We start from the raw sequence: 24745 nt of genomic DNA, 5'->3' as shown, positions 1-24745 counted from the left end.
GATGCAATGCTAGAGTTAATATCTGAGTTCAAAGAGGAAGATGAAGAACAGTACAGAAGGCTTGGGAATGCTTGAGAAACAAGAGATGAGTGTTCTTGCTTGCCTTTCCCTTAAATTCTACCTCAAGAATTCTAATTTCTTTGTTTTAACTCATGACCAGATTCTTGTAAATGAAGGTCAATGTCTGACTTCTCCCCTGGATGTTCTTCTTACTCCAGTCTTAAACTTACCTACATTCTTGGCATCAATAATATAATACTGCTCTCAGAATAAGCACAGTTCCAATAAACAATACAAATGTATACAGAATTACTGTATGTAAGGCATAAGAAAAACACTACTTCTTAGTACTACATAGAAGACTACATTCAAGAAGCAATGTGTGTCCCCATAGTCAGAGGAGTTTACTGCTCAGTAAAGCGAAACACCCTTTCATAAGAAATAAGTGAAAATAGATATAGAACTGATATAGAACTAAATCTTAAACTTGGAATATCATTTTTAAAAAAAAAATAGATTGAACCATTTACAAAGTATTAGTCTTCATCCAGGAGGGGTATTCTTTCTGATTCAGGAAAGTAGGCGACTTTGAAATAAATGAGCCATGGTATAACTGGTGGAGGATGTTCTTCTGTGTTGAGTTTCAGGAAAGATCCTGCCTACTGGATGTAATACATAGTTCAAGAAATACCATAAACCTCACCTATATAAAAACTGTCACTTTTTCAAATATTGACCAAATAACCATTAGCTTTAATCACTAAGAGGAAACTCACCAGAATACTTTTCTCCAGATATTATGGTGATAAAAGTGTGGTTTGGCTCATTGTTTATAAACTCACTTTTCAACCAGTTGTGATTCTATAGAGACATGGTCCTGGCTTCAAAAGTCTCCCTTCTCTTCCAGTTTGGTTTACAATTCATGTTAGAGCCACTAGAAGATAGTAGGCTCTAACCCCATGTGTCAGCATCTTAGTGATAATTCCCATTGGGGTCATGAATGAACTCACTGAATGAGCAGCCAATAGATGGGAACGGAATGTTAAAACCCCAAGCACCCACACAAAACAGCCTGGGATCTTAGTGCCTCCAGGGCCACTTAATATTGAATACTTCCCAGGGCAAGTCACCTCAGTGTAAAGAGGAGTCCCTGGTGGTGAGCCCACACACAAGTCTTATAGAGTGCTCTGCTTGCTCCTCTATACAATAAAACCAAGTTCAATGAGCCTAAGGGAACAGTAACTTCCCCATCCTCCTCTTCTGCTTTTTCTTCTCATTCTCCTCCTTCCTCTTTCTCTTCTTCTCCGTCTAGTTCCAATTCTCCCTCTCCCTTGTCCCCGCTCCCTCCTTAAATCTGGAGGTCAGTAAAACCTAGGTCTGGTCCTTCCATAAGACTATATGGTGTTCTATATGTTTCCATTGCTCTGTATACCTGAATCTTAGTTTAATCCAAGTGGAACTTGACATGTCTAGCCCTTTCTATCTCAAGTTAGTCTATCATTGAAAAATGAAAAGGTGCCTCTAGCCTCCTGATTTGAATACCATGTTGCAGCCTGATGTGAATTAAACTGTCTGGGTTATAAACCGGCTACAGACTCATCTTCTAATGGAAACAGCCAGTGACCCTTGGCTGCAGCCACCTTGCAGTTCCTGCTATAGTATTCAGTTACGGCTCCCCTCCCTGGCCAGCATCTACCCGTTATATAACAGTGTCTGTTGCTGGATTACTTAATCCCTTTGCCTAACCCTAATTGCACAGTCTGCTTGCGGCTTCTGTAATACCTGGTTCTCTGCAGCGACACACTCCAAGGGTAGATGTGGCTGCCACCGCCAAACCCTACGCTCGCTGATTTAAAATAACAAAGTCATGTGTAACTTGCAAATGCCACCCTATGTAGAGGACATTATTTCTGCTTTTCCTTCTGTCTCCTTCTAGCTGGCAAGGAATTCTTGCCCAAAATGACCTAGTACTAGGAAAAATTCGAACAAATAATAAAATTGTCCAGTCCAGGTACAGTACATACTGTCCTCTGACTTACCACACAGACCAAGTGAGGAGGCATCTGGAGTGACCCAGGGGAAAGTCATGGCCAGATGATTCACTTTAAATACCAGTCTTACATGGAATAGGAGCCAGGGTTTTACCATTATGCACAGGCTACAAGCCCTTTAATCCAAGTAAATCCTTTAACTCTGGGCATCAGAAAGGGTAGATTTAGGAGATTAGAAACTACCTATGTATTCCCCAAAATATAACATTTCAAAATGTACTTCTCATTTTCATTGTTTTTCTACTTGCAAAAAGTGCTGAACTCCAAATGTAGAAAGCAGAAGTAAGTAGAAAAACAAAAACAAAGAAAACCGCAGAATCAAAATATATAAAAACCTAACAATCAGTGTTTTTTCAATATATGTTTATATTAACATAATAAAATTGCATTGATTGCAAGTTTATACAGTTGTTTTCAATTACTGTCCTAAATGTTTATATTTTGTTTATGAATATTTTTTAAATTATATATTATATTAATCATAATATACTAATCCATTCTCTGCCTGCCTGACATTTACATTGTATCTAATTTTCTTTTAGTATGAACAATGTCACAAAAAACATGTTTATTTTGGGGACAATATTTCATCATGTATCTCTGGCTGGCCTAGAACTAGTTATGTAGACTAAACTGGTCTTGGGCTCACAGAGATTTGCCTGCCTCTGCCTCTTGGGTGATAGGATTAAAGGTGTGCACCACTACGATGAGAAAAAAAAAATGTTTCGTAAACATATTTCTTGAACTTCTGATAATTTTGTTCCTTAATCTATAATGCTAAAGAGGCCACTTATATGGCATAACAACTAACTCTAGAAACTACAGATTGAATTTTATAGAAGGAAATCTTAGTGTAGGAGTGATAATGGTAGGAGTTATACAATGTAGAAGTGAAAATAACACCATGTTATACAAGTTATATAAGAACATTGGATTCCTTTAAATTTCATTTTCTTCCCTTTCCATTTTTCAAGACAAAAGTCCCTGGTTGCCAAGGCTGGTCTAAAACTCCCCTTGTAGTCAGTGAGGACCTAGACATTCTGATCCTCCTACCTCTGCCACCCAAGTGTTAAAATTATGGGCAAGTGCCACCATAATTTGCTGTGAGGATAAGAATCAATTCCAAGACTTAATGCGAATGAGACAATCTATCTACCAACTTAACTACATTCCCCACGCTCTTTTTCTTTAATTATTTAGTATTTACAATTTAGTATTTTATATATACTAAAAACCTGAACACTTTACTCAAAAAGCAAAGATTTATCAACTACATTCTTCAAACTATTAACATAAAACAAGATTTACAAATAACAATTTATATTGAAACTTGACCACTATATGATTTTAAGCATATGAAAAATAAATGTATTAGTAAAATATTCCAGCCACCAAAAGTAACTATGTAGTTCTTTCACGAGCCATCATAGTCTTCTGATCCTGCCATCCTACCCTCTACCTTCTACTAGCCCTCCTTCTCTTTCTTCTCCTCTTTCTGCATATCTAGTCCATTCCTGCTTTGGGAGGGTTTTGTTGTTGTTGTTTCTTTCTAATAACCTCAGTTTTAGCTGGCTGGGTTTCATAAGTAATTATTTGCACGTATCCCCAATTTGTCTACCAAGTTCAGTCAAACAGCTATTCTATATAACCCAACATGTCTCCTGCTTCCCCACCATAACACCATTAGGTTTTCCAATCTGCAATTTGACAAGACTATTGTCTTGTAACCTCCATCTGCAGGACTGATTCCCAGGTAATTGACACTCAAATTTTTGTTTCTTGGATAAATAATCATGTTATATACTACTTGCTGATTATTTTGATCCTAAGTAATAAATGTTTACCATATAACCCTTATGCATATTGAAACACAGTAGATTATTGCCTTAGTTGTGAAGAGATAGTATGACCATGGCAGCTCTTATAATTAAGGTGCTGGCTTAGCCTACATAGGTCCAGTTCATAATCGTCATGGAGGGACATGGTGGCATGTAGACAGACATGGTCCTGGAGAGAGAGCTTCAAGTTCTTACATCTTGACCCGCAGGTATCAGGAAGTGGTCTGAGACATTGGACATGCCTAGTGCATAGGAAATCTCAAAGCCCCCCTCACAATAACCCACTTCCTCCAACAGGGCTACGCCTACTTCAAAAAGCCACTCCCTGTGAGCTTATGGGGCCAATTACATTCAAACTACCACAATTATATAATAAATAATAAAAATATTTCCTACTTTTATTGCATTAGACAGTTTACATTCCAAAAGTGTCTGCATTGTCCTAAAGAACATAAGAACTCCAGGCTCTGTAGTATAAAAGGGTTTTATTGTCAAAGTCTACTGGGTTTTTGATCCACATGACAGGTCTCTCTGAATAGAATCTAACACAATGTTTATCACATAATCTTTCCAGAGGTGAAGAAGGAAACTTGGTAACATGATCTACCTAAGAAAATCATCTGTCACAAAATATTGTTTACATGGGGGAGGGTGAGGAGACTCAAGGCATCTCATTAGAAGTCCCTGAAGACTGGATTGTCAGTGACTGCAGATCCCTGGAACATTCTTAGTGTCCTTGGGAGCCACAAACTGAGTCCAGCCCATGAAGCTGCTGAGACAATTCCCTGCACCTTTCTTTCTTGGTAGCAGTATGATTGGTCAAAGATTTTTCTAGTATCACTTCAACTAACAGTAGTTCAGGTTTCACTATGGCTTTATGTCAGGTTATTACTTTTAAATTAAAACTTGAATTTGGACCAGCATAAAATCAATTAAATAACAATTGATTTTAAAAATACATGTTAGTAAAAATTTTCATAATTATTAAGTCATCATTACATTTTTCACATTGCTATATCCCTTAAGAATTGTAGTTCTCATGTTATATTAAATCTGCCATTGAGGCTGGAATATTACAATCTAAATCCATTTTTCAAATCCTAGTGTTTCATAAATGAAAGAGCATGCTTAGAAATTGGGATTAAATGTAGAACATGTCTTTATATTTGCTAGGGTGAAAATTGATCCCTGAAAGAGAGTAAACAGAACATATACAGGGATAGTGAGTCATTTCCAACATAAAAAAAGACAGACAGTTTTGTTTAATCATAGTGCCTGGTACTGACATTGGTACTGGCACAAATTTCTTTGTTTTATGCCTTACAGTTGACTCAGAAGCTGGCAATTGCTGTCAATACACTGGCACAGCAAAAAATTCATAGGAAAGACGCTTCCAGGAAATTTAAAAATTGGATTCTAGTGAAATCTAGATAGTCTGTTATAACAAGGATTCCTCTATTCCACAGCTGCCCAGGAGAAGACTGGGAAGCCTTCGGCAATGTATGTCCAAAACCTATTGGTTGCCTCTTCTTTACATAGACCAAGATATATCTCCTAAATCCTTTCAGGAAGATGAAAATAGACACACAATGATATTGCCGAGTATCCAGTAATGAATGTGACCAGAATAGGCTGTTTGGTGATATGCTTTTCCATTGAATTTTGTATTGATATGGCATTAAAGGAGAGTCTGTTCTGTTCTGTGGGGATGTCTTCAAACTTACTGGTTTGGGTTAACTGCCTGGGAATGAGGAAGAAGTTGTCTCTGGCGGCTGTGTGTATGTGTGTGTGTGTGTGTGTGTGTGTGTGTGTGTGTGTGTGTGTGTTCTTGTGTGCATGTGTAGAGAGCAATGGTTGATGCTAGGTAGCTTCCTGTATCACTCTTCATTTATTTATTTGTTTTTTATTTATATTTGAGACTGGGTCTCTGGCTGAACCAGTCTTACCTGGACTGCCTAGCTAGTGACACCCTGGTGTCTACCTGCCTCTGCTTACCTAGCACTAATGTTAGAGTCTCATAACCCCCATGTCCAGCGTTTCCATGGGAACTGAGGCTGTGAAATCAGATCCTGATGCAGATGCAGCAGGCTTTTTTCCCCAGGAAGTCATCTCCCAGGCCCTGTGGCACATTCTTAAGTAAACAGAGCACCCAGCTTTGAACAAAACAGACCTCCTCCCTAGGCATGGTTCTGAACGACTAGATGCCATTGTGTCATTATATATATTTATTTGTAATATATTAACTTTGTGGTGACATTTAAAAGTCATGTCAAAGTACCACTGTCAAAAACTTCCAAATATATGTAAAAATACAGTGCTGTAATAGAATTGTTAGCTGGACAGCAGAGTGAAAAATAGACAGTCTGTGTAAGAACGATCTTCAGCAGAGATGGAATCCAAACACCCAGGGTTCTGTGGCAGTATCTACAGCTGGTAAACTTCGGCCCTTATTTGGTCTGGGTCACATGTTTCCAGAAGTTGTGCAGCCACCCAGTGGAAATCCAACACAAAATAGGCTTAGTCACTGGGTGATTTTTAATTACTTATCTGAGTTTAAAAAGTACATTTTTGGGGCATGACAAACCGACATGCAAGAGAATACAGTACAAACTGTACACTCATAAAAGCTTCTCTTGTGTGTGGGTTGGAGTCATGAATTCTCATGGCTAGAACAACTCATAATCACATTCTTGGGTTTTGGATTCCCCCCTTTTAATATTTCAAGGATAATTGCTATGTTGTTTTATTTTTTTTTTAAAAAATGGATTCTAGAGAAATATTAGTAATAACAATGTAACAAAAACTCAGACTAAACTTTTGACAAAATGAAGGCCATTTTTCAAGTGATTAGTCAGGACTCTGTCCTGGTTTGGAATCAGCTAAGACAGTGGAGAGAAAGCCACATGTAAACTAAGAGCTGAAGCAAATGACAACGGTACTAAGCGACAATGTTCACTGTGTGAGTTGGTGTCCCATTGCTCCAGTGAACGACAGGACCAAAAACCAAGTTGGGGAGGAAAGTGTCTATATTTGGCTTACACTTCAGCATTGCTGTTCATCACTAAAGGAAATCAGGACAGGACCTCAAGCAGGGCAGGGTCCTGTTGGAGTCAGGAACTAATGCAGAGCGCACGGAGGGTGCTGCTTACTGGCTTGCTTCCCATGGCTTGCTAAGCCTGCTTTCTTGTAGAACCTAAGGCCACCAGCCCAGGGATGGCACCACTGACAATAGACTGTGCCTTCCCCCACTGGTCACTAATTAAGAAAATTCTTTACAGCTGGATCTCACTGAGGCATTTCCTCAACTGAGGCGTCTTCCTCTCTGATGACTCTAGCTTGGGTCAAGTTGACACACAAAACCAGCCAGGACATTCACCTTGCACCCTGTATATCTGCCAGCAACAGGACTAACTGCCTATCAACAAACGGAGTGTTTAATCAAGGCACAACCAAAGGCAGGATAATGTCTATTGTAAATCCCTTGTACATACGAGACAGTCTGCCTTGGGACCATGTAATATTAAGATAGCCACGGAATTGCCCAGCCAATCACCCCACTGCATTTTAATCTCTCTGTCTTTAAGTCAGTAGCATAAGGTGGAAAAGCAGATTCACCATGAGATGGTTTACTATAAAAGGAATGACCTTTTCCTGTACACTGTAGTGCTTCAATGCTTTGTGTGGGCTGACCATGTTTGCATGCACATGTATGTGAAAGGCAGAGGACAACCTTAGCTGTCATTCTTCAGGATCCTCCCTTGTTTTGAGACAGTATCTTTCACTGACAGCTAAGGCTTATTGATTAGCCTAGGCTATCTGACCAGGAAATATCCCAGGGATCCTCCTGTGGCTTTCTGCCCAGCCTTGGGTTCATATCATGCCTGGCTTCTTACATGGGTGCTGGGTAAAAAGTATTTTGTCCTCCTGCCTATGTGGCAAGCACTGGACTGACTGTACTTTCCCCCTGACTCATAGAGATTGGTTGCTTGAAGACCAAAGATTTGTTATAATATCAGCAGATATCATAATTGTCATTTGCATTGAAGTTTTAAACAAAGTTTATTCAATTAAGTTGCTGAAAGTTTGGGACATCCACACAAAACCTCCAGATACGTTTAAAAAAGCAGTGCCAACGTATGTTTATATAACTCTTAGGATAATTCTGGGATGTTGAGGAGTCATTAATAGTGGAGTGTAAGTCATAGACTGAGATTGAATGTGTCATTTAATTTGAGGTGTGGCTGGAACATAAATAAAATTAACACAGCATACTAAGTTTATTGCTTCTCTGTGTGTATATGTGTGGAATATAGTATATGTATACTCTGTGTGTGTGTGTGTGTGTGTGTGTGATATAGTGTATGTATACTCACATTTGTGTGTGTGAGATATAGTATAAGTATACTCATATTTTGTGTGTGTGTGATATAATATACATATACTTACATTTGTGTTTGTGTGTGATATAGTATATGTATACTCACATTTGTGTGTGTGTGGTATCGTATATGTATACTCACATTTGTGTGTATGTGTGTGGTATAGTATAAGTATACTCATATTTTGTGTGTGTGTGTAATATAGTATATGTATAGTCACATTTGTGTGTGTGCTTGCATGTGTGCACGTTTCACTATACATGTGGAGGCCAGAGATAGATTTCTTGTGTCTTCCTCTATCTGACACTCCCTGTATCTTAGTGAACCAAGCACCGCAGATTAGTAGACTTGTGTGAATTCTGGGAATGTATCGCTGACACTTTTCTCCTGCTAGAATAACAGACATGAGCCACTGGCATCTGGTTTTTTTTTTTTTTTCTGGGTTCTAGGGTTCTGAATGCAGATCTTCTTCTTAGTGGCAGAGGCTTTACCAGCTCTGAGCCACCTTTGCATCCCTGAGACTGAGTTTGCGTTTAAGGCCCTTTGTTAAGAACCCAGGAGCTTCATGCTTCAAAGAGTCCTTAAATGCAACTTCTCTGATTCACAGAACAAGTTTAGAATGTACAAGTAAATTCTTCAAATATTCCTTGTGACAGCACCTCGTACCTCTACTGCTCCATGTGGAGATAGAGATGTACATAAGATAAACACACTTCCAGGCCTCTTAGGACTCCCAGCTTACCAGTTGGTGGGTTCGTGCAACTTTTTATTAGCGACATTTTCAAGTATGCACTATTGTTAAGGAAATAGTTCATGGGAACTGATGAGCATATTACCACAGCCACCTCTGTGTAGACAGTTCTGTTCTTTGTATGCTGGTATGTTCTTTGTATGCCTTTACACCATACCAATCACTATACACAGTTCTCTGTATCACACCTGACACACAGATACATGCACTTTGCAAACAAGATCACTATTAGGTCACAATGTCTATTGGTGCCTCTTCAGCAAAGTGTCTCTCCATTGCTACTTTTATGTGTTCAAGAAAAAAATTCTTTATCCAATAACTGTTCGAATTGTCTGACTTCTGCTGGCTACATCTCCATACTGTCAACTCACATGGACTTCATTCTCTTAATTTCTTATAAAATTGTAACTAGGTTCTAGAGCTTTAATCACATTCAAGTTAGATTTTTTTCCTCTTCCTTCTGTCAACAGGCAGAATGCTTGATATCCATATATAGAAATGTGTGAAACATTTATGTACAAACATCTGTAGACATATTTTCTTAAGACCAACCACTTTTAAAGCTCAAAGATTAAACTAAAGGCAAGGTTGATTTTTAAAATGACATCATATAATCACGATGTGTAGGCTGCCCAGGCTCACTAAACTGCCTGGCCCTTAGTTTCTCAACTACGTTAGAGTTAAACACACTAACCCCGAAAGCCCCTATTATGAGATCAGGGTCCCAGTGTGAGGGGAACATCTTCCAAAGCTATTCACTGCCATCTCTCTGTTCTCCAGAATCACTTAGGAGGGGACCCTGATTCACACACAACCACTTTCCCCATTCAAAGCTGGAACCACCTCAGACTGACAAGCTTCCACGTTTTCATTCCTTTGTCTTCAGACAGAAGCGTTCCAAAGACTTACATCTCCCATGCTTGTTTCATATCCCAGCTTCCCTTGCTCTGTCCCCAAACAAGTCCTGTCAATCAAATCCTTTTCTTACAGAGGGTGCCAATAAAAGGAGAGCTAAACAATTGAAGTCAAACTTTTATTTGCATTTTGGTTGTTTTAGTTCATTATAAACAAGGTCTGCTTGGTCTTCATAATGTGTCATTAACATTAAGCAATTTTAATAAAATTCCCATTCTATGAATGAGTCTCTGATCAAACATGCCCAAATCACTAATTTGAAACTTTATGATATATATTTTTTCCCTACTGGAAAATATTGGCTTTCCATATGATATTATTTAGAAAATTCCATTTTCTTTCCTTTCTTTCTTTCTTTTCTTTTCTTTTCCTTTTTTTTTTTTTTCTTTCTTTTTTTTTTTTTTTTTTTTTCTTCTTCTTCTTTTTTTCAGACAGGGTCTGTAGCCCTGACTACTCTTAAACTCTGTCTGTAGTGGAGTATGACCTTAAATTTTGATCTTCCAGGTTTCACCTTCCCAGTAATGGAATGATATAGCCTGCACTACTATACCTGCTATAATATGCTTTGCTGAGATCAAGCCCAGAGCCTCCTTGCATGGTAGTCAGGCATTCAGTCAATGAACTACATCACCGGCCCACATTTTCATGACAATGCTAAAAGTGCAGAATTATCTACAGGCTTACAGCATGATCTGATTGACCAATCGAATCTCCCACTGTTTCTGGATTTTGCAGTCTTGACCTCTGAAGGGCCCCATACAAGGAAGAAAATCCAGCCGGCATGCAGTGTGTTAAGGGCAACATTACTTCATTGCTTCAGAGGTTGCAGAGTTGCTATCAGGAAATCCAGGCTGCTCAGCCCAAGGCACAGCAGCTGTGAAGGAATGCTGTCATCATCTGCTCAGGGGAGTAGGTGGCAGGCTTGTTTACTCTGAGTGTTCCCACTGTGAGACAGCAGAAGTAACTCCCTCAGACTGTTCCCACAAAAGTCCCTAAGGCAATGATGCTTGGCTTTGAAAAGGAAATAGACTCTTTAATTTCTTAACTATGCCCAGAAGAGAAGAAAACAAAATGCTCAAATGAGATGATGAAGAGGCCATTCAAAAGGCTTCTCCAGAATTAGCTTTAAAAAACAAAACAAACAAACAAAAGCAACACATGGGACAGCAAGATGGTTCAGTGGATAAAGTCACTTAAGTCACTTGTCACTGAGCCCAAACAAGTTCAATGCCCAGGCCCATAAGCTAGAGAAAGAGAGAAAGAGAAGTTCTCACAGTTGACTTCTGACCTCCACTATGGCATTGTGGCATGTGTGCCCACCCCTGATATGCAAAATAAATACAAACACTTTCTCCAATTCCAGAATACACACACACACACACACACTGTCAGTTCCTTAACAAACAAGAATGTATATATTTCCTTAGATTGGAATCCCATGAAATTTCTTCTACCGACCTTGAGTTACTTTGCCTTGTCTTGACAACCACTTTGTCCACAGGCACTGACAGCATGTAACTCCTGCATGCTTATTGCTGAAACACAGACATTAACGCCAGGCTGTGCCCTGCTCTAAGTTACTCCATATTGGGTGAAGCAATTCCCCTTCAAGGCTGTGCCTTGCCCTTAGAGACTCCATTTTCCAAGCATCTTTTGGCTCCATTTGTACACAAACACAGAGACAGGGTGACCCTGCACCTTACTGGGAACATAAACACTGTCTGCCCAGCTATAAGGCATGGGCTGATAAATATTTTTTTTCTTAAAAGTAAAAAGGAGGCCACTCCATATTATAGCAATGTAAATTGAGACATGAGCACACTGGTACACTAGAGTCCTACCAAGAAAATAGGCCCTACAACTTACTGAATACAGCGGATCCGGAAAAGGTTGTAACACCCTTATGTGGGCAGGTCAACACAGAACAACAGCCATCATGGATCTGTCAGCTGACCACCTGCTGTGTAGACTTCTGCTCAGTTATGTCCCCACGTGGTCTACTGGAGTTGTCATCTGTCCATCTGCTGATTCATCCGTATAGGATGGACCTGCATCCACACCCCTATACCTAACTTTGCATCCTGACACTTCCTTTCAGCAGCTTGACTCAACCCTGTGGCTCTGCAGCTTGACTCTCGGGAGACTTCAGCAGACCTCCAGCAGGGTTTATTGTCTTATCCCTTCTCCTTCTGTTACACAGACTCTTCACCTCCCTGTTAGCTTCCCTTACCTGCCTCTCGGTCAGGTCTCTTTGGACCTCCTTGAATTTTGCTGTAGATTCCTTACTCTTGCGTAGATATTCTGTAACCGACCATATTCAGTGTTATGGTTTAGATAAAAATGGCTCCTATAGGCTCATATATTTGAATACTTGGTCCCTAGTTGATGGAACTATTTGGGAAGGATTAAGAGGTATGGCCTCATGGGAGGAGGTGTGTCACTTGAGGTAGGTTTTTAGGTTTCAAAATCCTAACCTGTACCCAGTTATCTCTTTCTCTCTGCCTTCTACTGACAGGTAAGCATATTAGTTCTTAGATGCTACTCCAGTGCCATGCCTGCATCCCTGCATGCCTTCATGCCTGCATGTCTGCTTCCATGCTCCCTGCCATGATGGTCATATACTCCTCCTCAGAAACTATGAGACGTCAATAAACTCTTTCTTTTGTAAATTGCTTTTTTCATGGTACTTTACCACAGCAATACAAAAGTAACTAAGATACCAAGGTTCTCTGGAGAAACAGAACCAATAAAGTGAATATAATAGAAATTTAAAGGAGAATGTATTAGAATGACTTACACACAGGCTGGGTAGTCCAGCAGTGGCTAGTGCATGCTTAGGAGACTAAGAATCCAGTACCTGTGCAGTTCACAAGACTGTGTGATCCACTCAGTAGTCCCTAATGGTTACATACTGAAGACATGCAGGATTCCTGGAGAGCCACCAGTCCTAGTTAATACTGGGAAACTGAAGAAACGGGGTTCTGATATCAGGGAAAATGGTGGCAGCAACAGCAGCAGGGGCATAGATGCACTCATCAGCAGACAGTGAAGGTAGGCAGATGAAACCTGCCCTGCTCTCCCATCACCTCTCTGTACACTGACTGCCAGAGAAAGAGCTCCTCACACTTTGGGAAGGTCTTTCCCTCCTCAAAAAAGTCTCTCAGATTTGCACAGATGTGTGTTTCTTAGTCAAATTCAATGCTAATCCATTGACAACCAAGATTAGCCATCATACCTAATCTAATGTGAGTAGATGATAGACAGATGATTGATAGGCAGACAGACAGATTTACTGCGCTGTGTGTAATATTTGATTTGAGAATACTATTAGCAAGAGTGGAACAAAAGAACTCATGTTTGCCTTGGCCTGCTGTGACAGAGCTACTTGGAAATCCTTGTCAACCAAAGCAATGTACTTTGTGGATTTATTGTTGCTCAATAAAGACTGATGCTGTGAAAAGGCACACAGGTACCTGTCTGCATTTCTGTCATATCACACTCATGACATTGACAAACCTCATTTGGAACAATTCATATGTCCAGAGAAGGTTGAGGTGACGATAAGGGCATCATGCCCTCGGAGGGGGTCCCTGTGGGTATACAGGGAAGAGGGCCTGGCAAAGAGTTAAGAATGAAACCCAGTGCAGATTGGCTTCGTCAGCGTGAGTCAGACTTCAGGGAATCTAGTATCAGTGGGTTATTGTAGGTATATTGAAGCACAATAGAATTTGGAAAATGGTTTCCAGGCAATAATAATTCCCATAATTCCAATCCCACGTGTGCTTACATAGAAACGTGTTTATAACATACATGTGACCATGAGGGTGGGTTCTATGTCTAAAAGACATACAATCTATTGTGGTCTCTGACCACATAGAGGTCAGAATGCCATAAAACACATGTGACATCTCCTCTAGGGATGGGTAATGACCTAGGGAGGGGAAAGTCTGGAATGATCATTCTGGGGAATTAGAGTGAGGTCTGTCTCTTCAGATGATAAAACAGTCACCAACAATGTCCTTAACAACCTCCACTCTCAGCTTTCTGGATGGAATGCAGGCATTTGATTTTATCTTCTCCATTGAGGAGACACCCTACATGGTTAGTATCCCTGATAGTCCTGGTGCTTCTCTGTAAATACAAAGTCCTCATGTGCTCCACAGCCCTCAACTGTGCACAATGCCTTTACTAAAAACCATCTTTAAAGTAAGTTTCAAGAGAGATCTCCCTACCCCTGAGGGGCCATTCTGTGTCCCTGCCTGCTGGATCTTTGACCCTATCTTTGACCCTCATCACCGGGCCTCTGCTAGAGGTGAGTCTGGGACCAGTTCGGGTTGAATCCCCCACACACCCTTCCCTGGGAACTCCCTGGATTGACCCCGAACCTCACTCCACCCTGTGTCCAGTCTCCAGTGAGAGCGCTCCTGGTGCTCTGATAGATAACCCCCACTCACCCCCACGAAGAGCCTGCCCTCCCCCCCACCCTGTGCCATACCCTGCCCACTGCCCCACCACTATGGTTGAGCACTGGAACAAAGGGCAGATCCCAAAATCCCACCACCTTTGGGGAACTTCCTGGAGCTGCTCTGAGTACACTAGACGCGCCTATACACGTGGGACCACCCTGAATCCCTGCCTGCCTGATCTCTGTCCCCCCCACTGCTGGTCCTCTGCCAGAGCTCCAGCCCCAGGCAAGAGATCCACCTGTCCCCTTGAGTCCATCCTGAATCCCTGCATGCTGAATCTTTAATCCCCTTGGCTGGACCTCTGCTGGAGCATGAACTTTGACTCCCATCGCCAGGCCCCTGCCTGAGGAGAGACCTCATAGAGAGCTTGGACTACCCAGAGTTACACACATCAAACTTCTGACCCACCTAAGCCCACCAGGGGAGTACCAAAAAGAGAGAAAGAGAAAGAGAGAGAGAGAGACCCCACCTGCACCCTGCACCCACTTGAAAAAGGGATGAGAAGATGGCAATACAAGAAAACACCTAACAATAGAAAGACAAGCATGACACCACCAGAATCTAGGGACTCTACACCAACTAGACCTGAACACCCCAAAGCAGATGAAGCAGAAGAGAACGACTTAAAAAAAATCTTCGTAAAAGTGATAGAGGCCATCAAAGACGATGTGAGAAAATCCCTTAAAGAAATGGAAGAAAAAACAAACAAAAATAAAATGGAAGAAAAAGAAAGTACTAAAAGCCAAGAACAAAACAATTAAACATATGAAGGAAACAGCTCAAGACTTGAAAACTGAAATAGAGACAAAAACAAAAAACAAAACAACAACAACAACAACAAAAAAAAGCCACACACAAACAGAAGAAATGCTAGAAATAGAAAATCTGGGCAAATAGTCAGGAACTACAGACACAAGCATAACCAACAGAATATAAGAGATGGAAGAGAGAATCTCAGACACTGAAGATAAACTAGAGGAAATAGATTCATTGACCAAAGAAAATCTTAAATCCAACAAATCATTAACATGAAACATCCAGGAAATGTGGAACACCTGAAAAGGCCAAACCAAAGAATAATAGGCATAGAAGAAGGTAAAGAAGCCCAGCTCAAAGATGCAGAAAACATATTCAACAAAGTCATTGAAGAAAACTTTCCCAATCTGAAGAAGGACATGCCCGTGAAAGAACAAGAAGCATACTGGACACCTAATAGACTGGACCAAAGAAAAAAGACCCCTCAACACATAATAATCAAAACAGCTAACATACAGAATAAAGAAAGAATATTAAGAGCAGTTAAGGAAAAAGGCCAGGGGACATATAAAAACAGGCCTATCAAAATTACACCTGACTTCTCCATGGAAACTCTCAAGGCCAGAAGGTCCTGGATAGATGTTCTGCAAGTACAAAGAGGCTACAGATTCCAGCCCAGGCTACTATACCCAGCAAAACTCTCAGTCATTATAGACTGAGAACACAAGATATTTAACAAAAAAGCCAAATTTTCACAATACATATCTACAAATCCAGCCCTATAGAAAGTTCTGGAAGGAAAATTACAACCCAAGGAAGTTAACTACACTCAAAAAGACATAGGCAATAGATAATCACACTTCACCAGAACCCAACGATAAACCAGGGCATATATTCACAATACTACTGCCAACAACAAATCTAAAACAAACAAGCATTACCAATCAATGGTCCTTAATTTCCATCAAGATTAATGATCTTAACTCGCCTATAAAAAGACACAGGCTAACAGAGTGGATACGAAGATAGAATCCATCCTTCTGCTGCATACAAGAAACACATCTAAGATTCAAGTTGGGAAAAGATCTTCCAATCAAATGGACCCAAGAAGCAAGCAGGTGTGGCTATCTTAATATTTAACAAGTTAGACTTCAAACCAAAATCAATCAAAAGAGATGAAAATAGTCATTTCGTATTCATCACAGGAGAAATCCATCAGCACAAAGTCTCAATTCTGAACATCTATGCCCAAATACAAAGGTTCCCACATTTGTAAAAGAAACGCTACTAAAACTCAAAGCTCACAGAAAACCTCACACACTCATATGGGAGACTTCAAAAACCCACTCTCACTACCAGACAGGACCACCAGTCAGAAACTTAACAAAGAAACAAAAGAACTAACAGAAGTTATGTCTCAACTGGGTTTAACAGACATCTATAGAACATTCTATCCAACACAAAAGAATATGCCGTCTTCTTTGTTCCACATGGAACCTTCTCTAAAATCAACCACATACTAGGCAACATAACAAACTTCAACAGATACCAAAAAAAAAAAAAAAAAAAAAAAAAAAATTGGAATAGTCCCCTGTATCTTATCAGAGTACCATGCTTTAAAGTAGGAATTTAACAACACAAATCGCAGAAACCCTAGAACCTCATGGAAATTGAACAATGCACAATTGTACCATACCTGGGTCAAAGAAGAAATAAAGAAAGATATTAAGGACTTCCTAAAATTCTACAAGAAGGAGGACACAACATACCCAAGCTTATGGGATACCTTGAAAGCAGTGCTACGAGGGAAGTTCATTGCACTAAGTGCCCATATGAAGAAAACAGAGGATAGTCACATTAGAGAATTAACAGCACAATTAAAAGCCTTAGAACAAAAAGAAGTAAACAAAAAGAAGTAGGCACCAGGCAATAATCAATTTGAGGACTGAAATCAATAAAGTAGAAACCAGGAAAATGATACAAAAAAAAAAAAAAATCAATGCAACAAAGTTGTTTTTTTCAAGAAAATCAACAAGATAGACAAACCTTTATCCAAACTAATGAAAAAAAGAGAGAGAACATGCAAATTAACAAAATCAGAAACAAAAAGGGGGACACTGAGGAAATCCAGACAATTCTCAGGTCATACTTTGAGAACCTGTACTCCACAAAATTTTAAAAATCAAAAGAAACGGACAAATTTCTGGATAACTATCACTTACCAAATTTAAATCAAGAGCAGACAAACAACTTAAAAAGACCTATAATCCCTAATGAAATAGAAGCAGTCATCAAAAGCCTTCCAACCAAAAAAAGCCCAGGGCCAGATGGCTTCAGTGCTGAATTCTAGTAGAAATTCAAGGAAGAACTAATACCAATATTCCTCAAATTGTTGCACACAATAGAAACAGAAGGTTCATTACCAAACTCTTTTTACGGGGCCACAATCACCCTGGTACCCAAGCCTCACAAATACACAACTAAGAAAGAAAACTACAGACCAATATCCCTCATGAACATTGATGCAAAAATACTCAATAAAATACTGGCAAATGGAATCCAAGAACATATCAGAGAAATCATCCACCATGACCAAGTAAGCTTCATCCCTGGGTTACAGGGATGGTTTAACATAGGAAAATCTATCAACATGATCCACCTTATAAAAAAACTGAAAAAGAAAAACCACATGATCTTCTCTCCTTAGATGCTGAAAAAGCTTTCTACAAAATTCAACACCCTTTCATGATAAAGGTCTTGGAGAGATCAAGGATAACAAGAACATACCTAAGCACAATAAAAGCAATATACAGTAAACCAACAGCCAACATCAAACTGAATGGAGAGAATCTTAAGGTGATTCCTCTAAAATCAGGAAAAAGACAAGGCTGCCCTCTCTCTCCATATCTCTTCAATATTGTACTAGAAGTTCTAGCTAAAGCTTTAAGACAACAAAAGGAGATCAAGGGGATACAAATTGGAAAGGAAGAAGTCAAACTGTCTCTATTTGCAGATGATATGATAGTTTACATAAGTGACCTAAAAAACTCTACCAGGGAACTCCTACAGCTGATAAATACCTTCAGCAAACTAGCAGGATACAAGATAAACTCAAAAAAATCAGTAGCCCTACTTTATTCAGATGGCAAAGGGTCTGAGAAAGAAATCAGAGAAACATCACCCTTTACAATAGCCACAAACAATGTAAAGTATCTTGGGGTAAAGCTTACCAAACAAGTGAAAGACCTATATAATAAGAACTGTGTGTCTTTAAAGCAAGAAATTAAAGAAGATACCAGAAAATGGAAATATCTCCCATGCTCTTGGATAGGTAGCATTAACATAGTAAAAATGGCAATCTTGCCAAAAGTAATCAACAGATTCAATGCAATCCCCATTAAAATCCCAGCACAATTCTTCATTGACCTTGAAAGGACAATAATCAACTTTAAATGGAAAAACAAAAGACCCAGCATAGCCAAAACAACTCTGTACAATAAAAGAACTTCAGGAAGCATCACCACCCCTACTTTAAGCTCTACTACAGAGCTATAGTCCTGAAAACAGCCCGGTATTGGCACAAAAATAGACAAGAAGACTAATGGAATCAAATTGAAAATCCTGATATAAACCCACACACCCATGAACACCTGATTTTTGAAAAAACAGCTGAAAGCAAACAATGGGAAGAGAAAAGCATCTTTAACAAATGGTGCTGGCACAACTGGATGATGGTGTGTAGAAGACTGCAGATAGACCCATGTCTGTCTCCATGCACAAAACTCAAGTCCAAATGGATCAAAGACCTCAACATAAATCCAGCCACACTGAACCTCTTAGAAGAGAAAGTGGTACAAGAGCCTGCTTCCTGAACATAACTCCATTAGCACAGACACTGAGATCAACAATTAATAAATGGGAACTCCTCAAATTTAGAAGTTTCTGTAAGGCAAAGGGCACAGTTGACAAGACCAAATGGCAGCCCACAGACTAGGAAAATATCTTCACCAATCCTACATCTGACAGGGGGCTGATCTCCAAAATTACAAAGAACTCAGGAAAGTAGTCACCAAAACACCAAATAACCCTATTTAAAAATGGGGTACAGAACTTAATAGAGAAATCTCATTAGAGGAAATCAAAAAGGCTGAAAGACTGTTAAGAAAGGGCTCAACTTCCTTAGCTATTAGGCAAATGCAAATCAGAACAATTTTGAGATATCATCTTACTCCTGCCAGAATGGCTAAAATTAGAAACACCAATGACAACTTATGCTAGAGAGGATGTGGAGAAAGGGGAATGCTCCTCCACTGCTGGTAGGAGTGCAAACTTGTACAGCCATTTTGGAGAGCAGTATGGCGGTTCCTCAGGAAAATGGGAATCAGTCTACCACAGGACACAGCAATCCCCCCCTTAGGCATATACCCAAATGATTCCCATCCATGCAACAAATACATGTGCTCAACTATGCTCATAGCAGCATTATTTGCAATAGCAAGAACCTGGAAGCAACCTAGATGCCCCTCAACTGAAGAATGGATAAAGAAGAAGTGGCACATTTACACAATGGAATACTACTCTGGGAGGGGGGAGAATGTAATCTTGAAATTCACAGGCAAGTGGATGGAACTTGAAGATACCACCCTGAATGAGGCAACACAGTCTCAAAAAGAGGAACATGGTATGCACTTGCTCATATATGGATTTTAGACATAGAGCAAAGGGTCACTAGTCTATAATTCACACCGCCAGACCCAAGTTTAATTCACAAATTTGTCGAAACCCTTGTGCTGTGAATTATCTCTGAAGTTGATCTAGTCTGTGTCTTGGAAAATCCCTTTCCTTTTTTGGATGCCAGTCTTTGAATTCACAAAATAGATCAATTGTGCCAGATAGCCCTGGAGCATTACTTTTGCATGCAGGGTCTGTGATTCTCTACACCATTTTTTGTGTTTCTCTGCTGTAGTAAGAAATAAAGCCTGCCTCTATTTCTTTTGATAACATATTGTTCTAGTTTGGTTTAATAATTTTTGCTTTCAATTAATGCTGAAACTAGAATTATGTACTATTACGCACTTAGTAATAGCTGTGGACTACATTGGGATTTATTTTATTATAGCTTCAAGTCTTTTAAGGGAAAGTAAATTGGCAAAATGTTGTCCATCATATATGGAGAACAAAAATGATTTTTGATGCTTCTTAGGACAAGGCTTCTCATTTTGAGAGAACGAAAATGTAAAACTGAAGAAATAGGGAATTTGAAGTTATGTCTAGTGTGCATTAGAGATAAAAGATATCTTAGAAACATCCTTTCCAATATTCTTAAATTATGCGACTGTGTCCAAGGTAGTAAATGGCTCTTCACTCAAACTATTCAGTGTAAGATCTTGACAGAAAGTGAAGGTGTCTGTATGCCATGCCATGCCCTGTACGTTACTTCCTCGCAGCACATTGTATCAGGAGCTGGAAGGGTATATGCAAGGGTTAGTGCATATTACTTAGTCTTGCTGAAGTAAGTTACGACTGAAGTTAAAGACTGAAATAGCATTTAGCATTAATGCTAAGCACAGTCCCACCATTCTCTTTTTTCTCCCAAGAGGGAGAGGGTACAAACCTGAGGGGACAGGAGAAGATAAGGAAGGTCAATGGAAGCAAACATGAGCAATGCGCAATGATATCTATGCATGGAAACTCTTGTGTTAAAGGTCATGTTCAAACCCAGTACTTTGTGCACTAACTAAAAGAAATTAATTAAACACTTACAGAAGCAATGAAAATTAATTTGTCACCAACTTGTCCACCATCATGGAGCCCTCATCTAGTAGCTGATGGAAACAGAAGCAAACATCCACAACTAAACACTGAGCTGAACTGGAATCCAGATGCAGAGAGGGAGGACGAGACCAGGCTACAGAAACCCACAGAGACAGCTGACCTGAACAAGGAGGAGCTAACGGCCCCCCCAGATTGACACCTGTGAATCCAGCATGGGACTGACTCAGACCCCCTGAACATGGGTCTCAGCTAAAAGTCCTGGGCAGTCTAAGGGACCTCCGACAGTAGAACCAGGATGTATCCCTGGTGCACAAAAGGACTTTGGGAGCACATTCCCCATGGAGGGATACTCCCTTAACCTAGAGACAGGAAAGAAGTCCTAGTCCCTATTCCAAATGACTTGACAGATTTAGATGACCCCTCCAGGAAGGCATCACCCTACAAGTGGAGTGGGGGGATGAGAGGGGTGGGTGGTTGGCGGTGGAGGGGGGAAGAGGGACGGAGGGAGAGGGGGGAAAAGAACTGGGATCGATATGTAAAATAAAAATTTTAAAAATTAATAAAAAATAAGTTTCAAGTTCTTTGTGTTTTTAACTTGCTTCAGTCATCATGAGATATTTCAAATCCATAAAACAACATGGACTGCACCATAATGGTTAGCAGGAGCCACAATGGCTCCTAAGCTCCATTGTGTTCTAACAGTTGTCCCTGCCTGCTCCTACTTCAGGCCTTTTGCAAAATAGAGCATCAGATACAATGCAGGCTTCCTGATTACTGTCCTACTATCTTATGTCAGTTTTTCTGCCCTGATACCTGCCTGGCCAGAGACAGTCACTGACGTCACCTTGATTATGTATGGTTCCCAAGCCTACTTAGAGTGTTCTAACGTCCAGCCTTGCTGGATCCGTTTTTGCATTTTTCATAAACACTGTCACACTATGTGTGTTTTTCAGTAATGATCGATCCCTCTTCACTAAATATTGCTTGATATTTGGTCACGTTGAGGCTCACGTTCACTGCTGTACTTACTGAGCTAGGCATAATAGTCACCTTACTATGTTTTCTTCTTTTTCACTTCCTGCTCTATGTTCTTATGACCGTTTTCATAAATGTCTCTTTGAGCACATTCAGTCTTCAGGTTTCCAGCTGTATTGGATTAAGCACCCTCCAAGCAGTTATAACAATTTACAGTTCCTTGCTGTTCCAAATCCAAGCCAGCACATCTTTTGATGGTCTACACAAATCTTTAAAGGTATCTACTGCCTGAAATAGACATTTGTTGTTGCTGTTGTTAAGCAGGAGTATGCTGTTTATATTTAAGTTTTGCTTTTTACTAGTGCCTCTATTGTGATTATTGAAGATTTTATTCACATCAACTGTTTGCTTCTGATACTTTGCAGGTGTTAGTCATTCTTCATGAATGGAAAGCCTTTGTTGGATACCAGAATGCTCTCTTTGAGTCTTTTTTCACGGCCTGTTCCAGAGCAGTTCAAGTGACAGAGCTGCTACTTAACCTCACCATTTTCTTGACAGCCACACTGTGGGTCCTGGGGACACAAGACCTCAGTCTCAAGATGAACACAAATTCAGCCTATCATTTCTGTACACATTGGGCCCATCATTTCTGCAACTGCTAGATTTTCCTTTCAAGTCAGTTGGACTTTTTTTCCATATGAGTTTTAGTTGTTTGCCATAGGAAATTTCTAAATATCTTAAAACAGAAGAAAAATGTGTAATGACCATTACCTTCAGTAATTATTCATACATGACAAATTTTGCTTTATTTATAAGCATCTACTTAAATTGAGTTTTCATTTTCATAATCTGTTGTTTTTAATAGAATGGATACCCATTTCTAGCTTTTCTGAGTTTGTCAGATGTAATTTTTTTTACTTTCATATATGAGCCCCCTTTGACTGTATTCTTAAATTTGTCAGATGATATTTGTCTTATGTCTTAATATTAGGCTGAAATTTCCACCTGCCACATGGTTGCATAACCCAGACAAGGTTTAAAGGTTGCGATGATTTGCTGGAATGTGTGCAGAAAAGTGTTTGAAGAGATGTCCTGCAGAGGCAGGAGCCTGCACTAGATGTAGTACAGCAGCAGCTGGTCTCCAGAACGTGAGCACAACCCAAGTTTGGATTTTGCCAACCCAAGTTTGGATTTTGCCAATTACTCAAATATCTTAGTCTTTGACCCAAGCTACCACATGCTGGGGCCTCCAGGATGCAGACTCCCCGACTGGCCAAGAAGCAATGTAGCAAGACTCAGCATTCTTAGCATCTCTGGCTAATGTATCCAGTCAATTAGCTAAGGTTTCCATGGCGCCTGGCTCCTCCCCACCCACCTCATCTCCTGCTTCCACTGTTTACCTAATGCTTCTCCATTTCTATTTGTTTTTCAACTTTCAAATTTTTTTCCCCATAGTTATGGTTAGTGAAAGTTTCCCTCTCTGTTGTTCTAATATGGTTTGGGGTTTAATTTTTTATTTTAAACACATATGGCAATGATTAAAAACATGGACTCTTGTCTCAAGCTGAGTCTTGACTATAATATTTCCTAACTTTTTGGCCTTTGGTTAGTGTATTAACTTCTCTGTGCTTTAAATGCCTTGACTCCACAATGAATATCAACATAGTTCACAGGATCATCATGAAGATTTAACATTTGTTCTCTGAACGCTCACCAGCTGTTTCTACTCTCTCTCTCTCAAGAGAACTATGCTGAATATTGCTAGTCCAAAAAAAAAAAAAAAAAAAAAAAAAAAAAAGGCCAGAATTCAAATAATGAATTTTCCCAACTGAAGGCTGTTATTTTTGTTCCATCATAAAGATAAACTCATTCTGTCTAACCAGTATAAGTTAGGGATCACCTGTAATGTACTTGCCATTGTTCAAATTGTCATAATAAAATATTACAAGCCTACTGGCTTATAAACAACATAACTTTATTTCTCAAAATCAAGAACTCATCTCTCAAGTCATTCCAAATCTCAACAAATTAACAACAGAGACTAGACATCACAACTTTCAAGCATGAAAAGGGAGTATGAGAACATTTGAAGGAAAGAGTGTGTGTATGGGGAAAATAACATGAGTTCAAAAAACTGAAAAACTCAACGATACATCATCCGTAATATAGGTGACGGTGAAGTTTACTCTATCATTTTAGATTCACTAGAATATTAAAGCATGTACATAACTGTTCTGAGATTGTGTTCCATGTCATTTTTCATTTTGTGCTGGAAAATGGTAAAAACTGGAAAGGGAGAGAGGGCTTCATGTTTAAATGTACTGGATGCTCTTCCAGGGGAACATGGATTCAGTTTCTAGCACCCATATGGCAGCTAGCAATCATCATTAACTTAAGTTCCAGGGGATTTGATACCCTTTGCTGGCCTCCTTAAGTACCAGGCATGCTCATGTTGCTCACACATACATTCAGGCAAAAAACCCATATACATACAACAAAATATAAAAATAAATAAGGAAGAAGAAAGATTTAAAAGTAACAAAAAATGTTGATGTCCACTTTAAAATGTATGCAAGGAGAATATTGTCTACAAATCTCTGAGTCAGCATGATGCTAAATAGATGTCACTGGGGGAGGGTGTGGTGGTTTGAAAGAAAACGGTCCCCAAAGGGAGTGGCACTATTGGGAGGTGTGGCCTTGTTGGATGAAGTGTGTCACTGTGGGGGTGAGCTTTGAGGTCTCTTTTGCCCAAGCTCCCCCCCCCCAGTGTGAGTTGCAGTTGATTTGCAGTTACCTGTAAGATGTAGGACTCTTAGCTCCAGCACCACGTCTGCCTGCA

The sequence above is a fragment of the Phodopus roborovskii genome, unplaced genomic scaffold (genome assembly GCF_943737965.1).
Source record: "Phodopus roborovskii unplaced genomic scaffold, PHOROB, whole genome shotgun sequence".
In the NCBI taxonomy this organism is placed as follows: domain Eukaryota; kingdom Metazoa; phylum Chordata; class Mammalia; order Rodentia; family Cricetidae; genus Phodopus; species Phodopus roborovskii.
The sequence above is the reverse complement of the archived record's forward strand: the minus strand, read 5'-3'. Positions refer to the sequence as shown.